This window comes from Pteronotus mesoamericanus, unplaced genomic scaffold, assembly GCF_021234165.1.
Source record: "Pteronotus mesoamericanus isolate MK-2021 breed Mesoamerican mustached bat unplaced genomic scaffold, CSHL_Meso_final contig_82, whole genome shotgun sequence".
Taxonomy (NCBI): Eukaryota; Metazoa; Chordata; class Mammalia; order Chiroptera; family Mormoopidae; genus Pteronotus; species Pteronotus mesoamericanus.
In genome coordinates, this window is record NW_026555265.1 from 14,033,030 (window position 1) to 14,043,372 (window position 10,343).

The 10,343-nt window shown below is 36.4% G+C and overlaps 1 pseudogene; it reads left to right on the top strand.

Moving 5' to 3' along the window:
- Positions 1-1,741: 1,741 nt before the first annotated feature.
- LOC129080000 (glyceraldehyde-3-phosphate dehydrogenase-like) lies at positions 1,742-2,755 on the top strand (annotated as a pseudogene).
- The last annotated feature ends 7,588 nt before the right edge of the window (positions 2,756-10,343 follow it).

Sequence of the window (10,343 nt, forward strand, 5' to 3'; positions counted from 1 at the left end):
CTTTTGATTTGCAAAATGATACTCAACCAACTGAGCTATACTGGCCAAGGTGAGAAACTGGTATTTTCATTGCCTATATATAGGTTTATAACCAAATTAAGTCATTAAAATATAACTTGTGTCTATTCTAAATTAAAACAAATGCTTTTGTATACAGTTACACAGCTTGTTTAACTCCTTTCAAATAGGTCAAATATAAAGGAGGAATGATAATATGAGTAAATAAATTATATACACAATAATATAAAATATTCATCTTTGCCAATCAATAGTTGCAATCTCTATTCCACCAAATCCTCCCCATAATTTTCAATAAGCAGCACAATGGACAGACTCAAAGATTACACTCTTGCCTTGTCCAAGCTCTAGAGGAAGTGCTAATGAGCACAAAATTAGCCAAAAGTTGGCAGCAGTTAGAAAGAAGAGAAGCAGGGGGCCTGTGGACGATTCGCAAACTAATCAGCTCTGAGTAATTGGAATTAGGCCATCATCATTTTAAACTTAGTTACATTCCTGTATGCAATTTTCCCATGAGCTCCTTTGCTAAGCATTGCATAATATCCATTTCTAATCTTGCCGTGCAAATATGTCCACACACTAAGCCTGAAAGATAGTATAATGATTTAAACAAAAGCCAACAATATAAAAATGCAAAGGCACATTTCTATAGCATCTACTATGCCAGGATATATTCAAGGTTCTAAGGATACTACGATGAACAGGATAAATTTTCTTATATTCTGATGAATAAGGCCTAAAATAAACAAGTAAATGCGTGGTCCATTACAAATTATTCTATTGTTGAGCGATATAATTGGAAATGATTATTATGGAGCCACACTGAGTAGGCTGAGGAAAAAACAAGAGATGCAAAAATACAGACAATGGCGATCCATCACTCATTCCAAAGCTCAGTTTAGAATAATAGAAAGAGGTTTCTTGTTCTAACCCTGTATCCAGTGGAATATTTACTTTGAAACTTCTTCCAGAAAAATTACCCTTTTGATTGCAGTATTTTCCCCCATATATCCATCCTCACCTACTAAAGAAAGCTTCCTAAATTGTCATTTAAATATGCAATTGTCCTACTTCGGAATGTATCACAAAAAGAATAAGCTCCTTAGTGTGCAAGGCTTCCAAGACCTGTTTCTGGCCCAAAGTCCCACTCATCTTACAATACAACACACTCCTCTGGCTAATCAAGCAAGCCTTCTGATTTCCCATGTTCATTCCTACCTTCTGTTTATTTCAACCCAACACATTTTTTGGAAACTCAGCTTGAGTACTAACCCCAGCCTTTTCTAACATGGTAACACAACAGAAAGAACATAAACTCTGGAGTCAAATTCCCAAAAATTGCTTAGCCTCCCTGATATTCACTTTGTTTATCTATAAAGCAGAGTGAAATAATTTCTACCTCAATGGGATAATATGAAAATAAACGCTGAGCCCACACTGACCTTTTCTTTTTTAAAAAATTCTTCTTGCATTTATTGACTTAATCCTATTTTTACCTTTGTCTTTTCTGACAATAATGATGATATTTGTTAATTCTGGCACCTGAGCAAACTTGCAAAGCTTGAAAGACATAAGCCATGTTTCTTAGCTCTTTTGTATTCCATGCTGCAGTGCTGGACACACTGTAAGTGTTCAAGAAGTATATACCTGTAGCTCTGGGCTCCTCCTGTTCTACAGATAGTGGCATCTTCTTGCACAGTGCCAGCTGCAACTCTGAGACATGATGGCGAAGACTGGAGTGAATGGCTTTGGCCATATTGGGAACCTGGTCACCAAAGCTGATTTAATCTCTGGCAAAGTGGATGTTGTCAACATCAATGACCCCTTCGTTAACATCAAATACATGGTCTACAATGTTTCAGTATGATTCTACTCATGGAAAATTCAAAGACATAGTCAAGGCTGACAACGGGAAGCTTGTCATTGATGGAAAGTCCAACTCCATCTTCCAAGAGCAAGATCCCACCAATATTAAAGATGGTGATGTTCGTGCTGAGTATGTTGTAGAGTCCACTGGTGTCTTCCCTGCCATGGAGAAGGCTGGAGCTCACTTGAATGTTGCAGGCAAGAAGCTCATCATCTCTGCCCTTTTTGCAGATGTCCTCATGTTTGTGATGGGTGTGAACCATGACAAGTATGACAACTCCCTCAAGCCTGTCAGCAATGCCTCCTGCACCATATTTGGCCCCCCAAGCCAAGGCCATCCATGACAACTTTGGCATTGTGGAGAGATTCATGACTAGTCCATGCCATCACTGTTACCCAGAAGACCATTGATGGACCCCTCGGGAAGCTGTGGTGTGCTGGACAAGGGATTGGCCAGAACATCATCCCTGCTTCTACTGGTGCTGCCAAGGCTATGGGCAGGGCCATCCTTGAGCTGAATGGGAAGTTCACTGATATGGCCTCCCGTGTTCCCACCCCCAATGTGTTGGCTGTGGATCTGACCTGCCACCTGGAGAAAGCTGCCAAAATGAATGACATCAAGAACATAGTGAAGCAGACATCAGAGGGCTCCCTCAAGAACATCCTGGTCTATACTGAGGACCCGGTTATCTCCTGCATCTTTAACAGTGACACCTACTCCTCCACCTTTGATGCTAAAGCTGGCAATGCCCCAAATGACCACTTTTTCAAGCTCATTTTCTGGTATGACAATGAATTTGGCTACAACAACAGTTTGGTTGACCTTATGGTCTACATGGCCTCTAAGGAGTAAAATCCCCTTGGACCACCAGGCCCAAGAAGAGGAAGACAAGCCCGCAGTTGCTGGGGAGTCATTGCCCCAAAGTGATCACCCAACACACAGAACCTTCTGACCTCAAGTTTTCATTGCAGACCCCCTGAAGAAGGAGAGGGTCTTTATACTTATAAACTGATTAATCACATAGAAGACCACAAATAAACTAAAGGAATAACTGAAGAACTATCATTTTGGATATAGCACAAAACTGTTTTATCATAAGTATTAGTTAGCTATGAAGTCCAACATGACAAAACATAAAAAAATATGAAAAATTAAAAAAATAGAAGAGAATATTTTACTAGAAATTTTAATATTCCCCAAAATTTAATACCCAGACTTTCAGGAAGAGGAAAAGTGTTCAAAGGGGAAACATAAGAAGCAAAAATTTCAATAAACATTAATTTAATATATATTATGTATTACAACGTGAAGCCATATTAATCCAACATTGAATTCTCGTGTTTAACCATAGGTATTTGGATTATAGTTGCTTGAAAATAGTATGGGTTTCATACAGAGTAGTCATCATTTCTACAATCATGATTCAAAAGCTAGTTATCAGGGAGTTCCAGCCAAGATGGAGGAGTAGGTAGAAATGCTTCACTTCCTCACACAACCAAAAGAAAAATAACAATCAATTTAAAAACAAACAAAAAGAAAACCAACCAGAACTGCCAGAAAATCAAACTTCATGGAAGTCTCACAATCAAGGAGTTAAGGAAACATTCATCCAGACTGGTAAAAGGGGTGGAGACAGGCAGCTGGGGCAGAGACGACCCATGGCAAGGTGGTAAACCATGTGGGCAAGGTGGAGGCTAGCTGAAACACTTGCTCTTAGATAAGCTGGGAGGAACAACAGGGGAGTGAAACAGACCGTGAAACCCAGGGTTTCAACACAGGAAACTAGAGACTCAAAAACTATGGCTGTAAAAACCTGTGGGGGTTGCATGGTGGGAGAAACTCCCAGTCTCACAGGAGTCTGTTGGAGAGGCTCACAAGATCCTAGGATGTACACAAGCCTACCCACCCAGGAATCAGGACCAGAAGGGCCCAATTTGCTTTTGGGAAGCAAGAGAAGTAATGGAAAGTGGGGTAAGAGCTGAGCAAAAGGCATTGTTCCCTCTCTGATCTACAGACAGGGCCACAATGTAGTGAAGAGGGCTGCTCCACCTGGGTGAATACCTAAGGCTCTGCCCCTTACAATGTAACTGGTGTGCCAAGACTAAGAAATATGGCCCAAATGAAAGAACAGATCAAAGCTCCAAAAATAGAACTAAGTGACAAGGAGATAGCCAACCTATCAGATGCAGAGTTGAAAACACTGGTAATCAGGATGCTCACAGAATTAATTGAGTTCAGTCACAAAATGAAGGAAGAAATGAAAGCTATACAAAGTGATATAAAGAAAAATATACAAGGAACCAACAGTGAAGGGAAGGAAACAGGGATTCAAGTCAACACTTTGGAACAAAGGGAAAAAATAAACATCCAACTGAAACAGAATAAAGAAACAAGAATTCAGAAACCTCTGAGGAACCTCTGGGACAACTTTAAAAGTCCCAACATCTGAGTCATAGGGGTGCCAGAAGAAGAAAATGAAGAGCAAGAAATTGAAAAGTTATTTGAACCAATAATGAAGGAAAACTTCCTCAACCTGATGAAGGAAATAAACTTCTAGGAAGTCCACAAAGCTCAGAGAGTCCCAAAGAAATTGGACCCAAGGAGGAACACACCAAGACATATAATTAAAGATTACCCAAGATTAAAGATAAGGAGGGAATCTTAAAAGCAGCAAGAGGAAAGGAGAGAGTTACCTACAAAGTAGTTCCCATAAGACTATCAGCTAATTTCTCAAAAGAAACCTTACAGGCAAGAAGGGGCTGGCAAGAAGTATTCAAAGTCATGAAAAGAAAGGACCTACATCCAAGATGACTCTATCCAGCAAAGCTATCACTTAGAATGGAAGGGCAACTAAAGTGCTTCCCAAAGAACGTAAAGTTAGAGTTCATCATCACCAAGCCCTCATTATATGAAATGTTAAAGGGACTTATCTAAGAAAAAAGAAGAAAATCAAAAACTATGAACAGTGAAATGACAACAAACTCACAACTATCAACAACTGAACCTAAAAAACAAAAACAAAAACTAAACAAACAACTAGAACAGGAACAGAATCACAGAAATAGAGATCACATGGAGGGTTATCAGAGGGGAGGTGGAAAGGGAGAAAATGGGGGAAAAGGTGCAGGGAATAAGAAGCCTAATTTGTAAGCACAAAACAGACAGGGGGAGGTTAAGAATAGTATATAGGAAAGGGAGAAACCAAAGACCTTATATGTACAACCCATGGACATGAACTAAGGGGGGGGACAGGTAATTCAGGAAGGTGCGGGGTGTGGGGCAGAGGGGGATAAAGGGGAAAAAAATTGGGACAAGTGTAATAGCAAAATCAATAAAGTATACTTTAAAAAAAGCTAGATATCAAAGATTTGCATTTACACATTTAGAAAAAACTAAACAAAGAGAAAAACTACATTTTTAGAAAATGTAGACTTTTTCAGTTTCTAAAAGGTAAGGAATATTTTTATATTAAATAAAATATAAATACATCCACCTTCTGAAATAAAAGCCGGTGTGAGATGACCTATCCTCTTCTGATGGAATAATCGAAATACATTTCCCATTTTATACTTAGTAGCTAAACAGCAATATTCTCTGATCATATTTGGGAGATATTTTATTCATAAAGTGATTCAAAGAAGCCTACAGATGTCATGATCAGGCATTCCTGCACAACATCACACACTAGTTTATGTAATCAAGGGATCTGTTTTTTCTCTAGTTCGAATTAGATATTGCTTGACAAATATTTATCTAATTATGAGACAAAATTTTACATCATTATGCTTGAATCCACTTCTCTTTATACCAAAGAAGTGGATACTCAGTACATTCAAATTGATGAGATTGGCCTTATTTTTAGTGACTTCCTTATCCAAGTACTCACAACATTGCCTTCGAAATTCTTAGGACACTTATAATGCTTTGTTTAAAATAATTATTTATAAAAATTGAATATAGCGAGGCAGTTATTAGTTTCTTGTTTGCAAGTAATAAAACTGGAGTTCAAATCCTGGCTTTTCCATTTGCCAGTTATCGTATTTTGAAGTTAGCTAACATTTCCAAATCTTGTCATTGTAAAATGAAGTTAGGAAGAAAACACCACAGAGTTTTTGGAATAGCTTAATACTCAATATCTATTATTAATGTTAAAATTAACTGCTTTCTGGCCTTAAAACTCCAACCTTAAACATGTGAATAGAGTTTATTTTTATATTTGCACCAGTACCCTGGAAAAGTGTCTGACATCTAATACAGATTTAATAATTATTTGTTGAGCAAATACAAATAAAATTGGAAGGTGAATGGAAAATATTAAGGTATGCTCATATACTTTCAGGTTCTATCCAGAAAAATACAAACAAACTTTTCAAGATGCAATATTATCTGAAGTATTTGGTCTATTAGGAGGAAGTGAACAAATTAATAAGATAAGGGGCTCTAGAGTAACTTGACTCCAGAAATTTGGAGAAGATCATATTGAATTTCAAGTCTATGCATACAAATTTCAAATTTACTTACATAGATGTATACTCTTCTATGTTATTCTAATGAAATAAATCATTAAATTTATTGGTTTTCAGAATTCTTTCAAACAAAAAAATCTTTGAATTATATGAGAATGAAGGACAGAGGGTATGTACAGGATAAAAGCAAATGAATCTCAATAATTTAGATTATACAAAGTTCCCACATGGATGAGTTATTAAGTTCTCAAGTTTTACTTAAGATAAAACACAAAATGTAAAACTTGAAATTTTAATTATTTCTTACACTAAAATGTAGAAATCATTATTGCCTCATGTTTCAATATGCTGTCATTTATTTGTTCAACAGATATCTTCTTGTTAAGCCATTTTTGTAAAGCCACTCTATACAGTAACCACTAGCCACATGTCGCTATTTAAAGTTAAGTTTACATTAATTAAAATTAAGTGTAACTTAAAATTTAGTTTCTTAGTCACACTGGCCACATTTCGATTACTCACTGGGCACATGTGGCTTGTGTTTTCTGCACTGTCCAGTATGACAACTGCCATAACTAACAGTGTAGAGAACATTTCTGCCCCTGTAGAATGTTTCATAGGATAAGCAGATAAGCACTTTGTAAGCCAGTTGGGGGACTTAAAAAAAGAATTGACACCAGGTCTTATAATCAAAGAACTGGCTACTGAAGATGAAACATTAGCCAAAATCACTTTAACAAAAAATAGTTTTAATTTTATAAACCCAAGTGCTCAAGAAATACTGAGGATGAGATGACCACGAAGAAGTTAAAAAGCAATGAGCATAATGTGTTAAAGGCAAAATCTACTGAGGTTCAGAGCTACAAATTTTGTTTACAAGATTCTTTCCTAAGGTAAAGCACTTATGTGAAAAGGTACAAAAATATTTTTGTTTGGTCTGATTAATCATCTCTTTACATTTTCTTTTTCTCTCTCTCACACAACATAAACAGAGCTAATACATAAGGCTAAGAGATTAAAATGAGTGAGAAGCTCTTATGCCTGCTTATTTTACCCAGTAGCTTTACTGACAAGCTCTAATTTAATACAATGTCAAGGCCTCCCTTAGTTGTCCCAGGAAAGTGTAATAACTTACCAACACAAGGTGGTGCTCTGTTCTTATGAAACAGCCTGTCTTTGATTTTTGTTCTAGAGGTCAAACATCCCTATTGCTTGACCAATTTTTTGGAAGGTTTTAAAAACTGTTAATGTATAATTCCTACTTGAAAAACTAATTGTAAACTATTTAAAATAATTCTTAGAAAGCTACTCTAATCATAATTCCAACCACTTCAGGAGGATCCAATTGACCTCATTGTACTCAGCAGTACTTATTGTGATGGCTGGAGGTGCTGGATCTTTCCGCTCCTTTTCATTTTCTCTTTGTGATTCCTTTTGATCAAGTAGTTCTTACACTATTTGGCTTGTCTCAAGCTTATTGTTTCTGGAAATTGATCAGATTTTTTCCAGGTTGGCCTCCAAATGGTTCAAATGACATTGACTCTCCTTTAAGCAATCGATAAATAAATTATTTCTTATTTTATTCTGCTTCTTACATAAGCATGAACATGTATAATAGTCACATGATTGTATATTTAAATATTTACCCAATGACAAATCTCTAACTCCACCCTTCCTTTAGGGAAACCCTGACAGCATAACTTGAGAATGTGATTTACACAGAGTCAACCACATTTAAACAATCCCTCTAGTTGCTGGAGAGGCAACAGGACAATACCATATTCCACTTAACTGGAGCATAGTTAGACATAGCTTCAAATACCACTGGTTTCTTTTTGTCATTTTCCTGCTTCCATAATCATTGACTGGACTGTTAAGAAGTTTAGAATATAAGTATATATCCACCTAAAGAACTAAGATTATCATATTATATAATTTTACATATGTAAAATGTGTTCATGAAATGGTGTCTTCTACCCAATCCCACCAGATAGGCATACGTTTATTTTTAATATTTTTCATGGAAACTTCCCGTAGCTGCTTTACATTTCTGGGATTTGATCTCAAAATAATTTCCAGCCATGTATTTATATTCTGAAACTTATCCAAAAAAATCTTTTAATTACAAATGGTTAAAAAAAATCTCAAAAAATTAAACTGGAAGAAGTTGCATATTTCTGAAATGTTTTAAAATAATGAAACAAATAAATTCAAGAAAAAAGATGAGAAAGAGATCTACTTGTTTAGAATTAAGTTCTGTAATCATACCTCTAATGAAAGTTTGCTGACACTACGACAATGTCATAGGTTCAGCTCTTCAAAGAACATACTGTCTGGTTACTATCGCATTTTTATATTTGGATTAATTAGAAACGGAAATGTGGATAGCATTAGCTTTGAAATTAAATGAGCCCCCTAATGGGGAAGCTAATTACTGAATTCATTTTGACATTCTGTTTTACCAGTGAAAATTTAGGTTATTGAATAGAACAATATGTACTCAGACTAGAAATGAAAATTCAAAGCATACTTGGACAGCATAGAATAGAACCAGTGGCTCATACTGAGTCAGACCTAATAATAGTCTTTTGTTAGAGAGGGTTATTATTGTTAATATTGTCACCTTTATGACAAAGGTTCTAATATGAAGAGTACTTGGAATTCTTAAAAGCTTCCATTAGTCTATTCAATATCCCTACTTCTGATTTCCATTAATGTATCTTTCCCACTGTGTGATTAGGCGGCTCCACCAGAAGCCACAATCTAGAGGTGTTGAGGAAGATTTATAAAGGAAATTTCCATGAGCTCAAAAAACAAAATGATAATTTATCTGGGTTTCAGCATAAAAAAAAGTGTTATTCTCTTCTTGAGGTTACATTTTCTGAACAGAAATTTGTAGTGAAAAAACACTACATTCACAGTATTGTGCTTTTTAAGCAACGCACACACTTCCCACATATACAACCACAATAATAAAGATAGCAGGAGGCAGGTGATAGTTTGGAAAACATCGGCTCTCTTTGTTATACTATTTAAAAAAGGCATGTAGAGATTTAATATCTGTTGCCATTTAAAAATCAAGGAGTAGTAACTATTAATTCACTAAAGCACTCAGATCCGTAGGAATTTCAGAGAAGGTTTTCAGCATCCCATCAGATACCCCACTAATATCTAATGAAAGGTGATATGATTATGCAGATCTTTTGTTCTCTTTTGGGATAAATATCCACATAATGGCCCTAAATCCTGATTCAATAGAGCAAAGTGTGGAAAATGCTGGCCCAGAGGACCTTTATGATAGAAACTAATGTTTCTGCTACAGACACACAATGTCCCAGGTACTCCAGGACCATCTCATTATCTGCTCTCCCTGCACCTTCCATGGCCCAAATCGGGATATTCTCTAGAATTCTTCCCCAAAGAAAGAGTCCAGCGTCTCCTATCAACCTTCATTATAAGTTTCTTTTTCTGGGTTCCCTACTATTCAGAGAACTTCCAACTGTACACATGCTGTGTGGGCAAAGGCCGTCATCATGCATTCCTTCTAAGATTCTTGAGTCATTATAAACTAATAGGGTCTTCAATGTGGCACCTGCATCTCACTGTTTAGTAGGTAGGTTAAATTATTTGTAAATTATGTGTGAAACTCACTATAGAAACCATGCCTTTTTCTGTTTTACTCCAAATGTCATATGACGTCCCACAACTGGAAAATTAAGTCAGCTGACTATGGGCTGAAGTACTTTTTATCATAGATTTGTGCAGTATTAATATATAACAATTCAAAAATGTATCTCCCTTGTGTTACCTAGAAGAAGTAGGTCTAGAGAAGTGGAGTGATTTTTTTTTAAGATCTCATAGGGAGAACCCCAGACATTTGAGGCCCAGGAAACAGGAATAGGAACCATATCAAGGTTGGGTCTGGCCTGGGCTGTATATAAACAAACAGACAAACAAACAAACAAACCAAAAAACAAAAAAAACCCAAAACC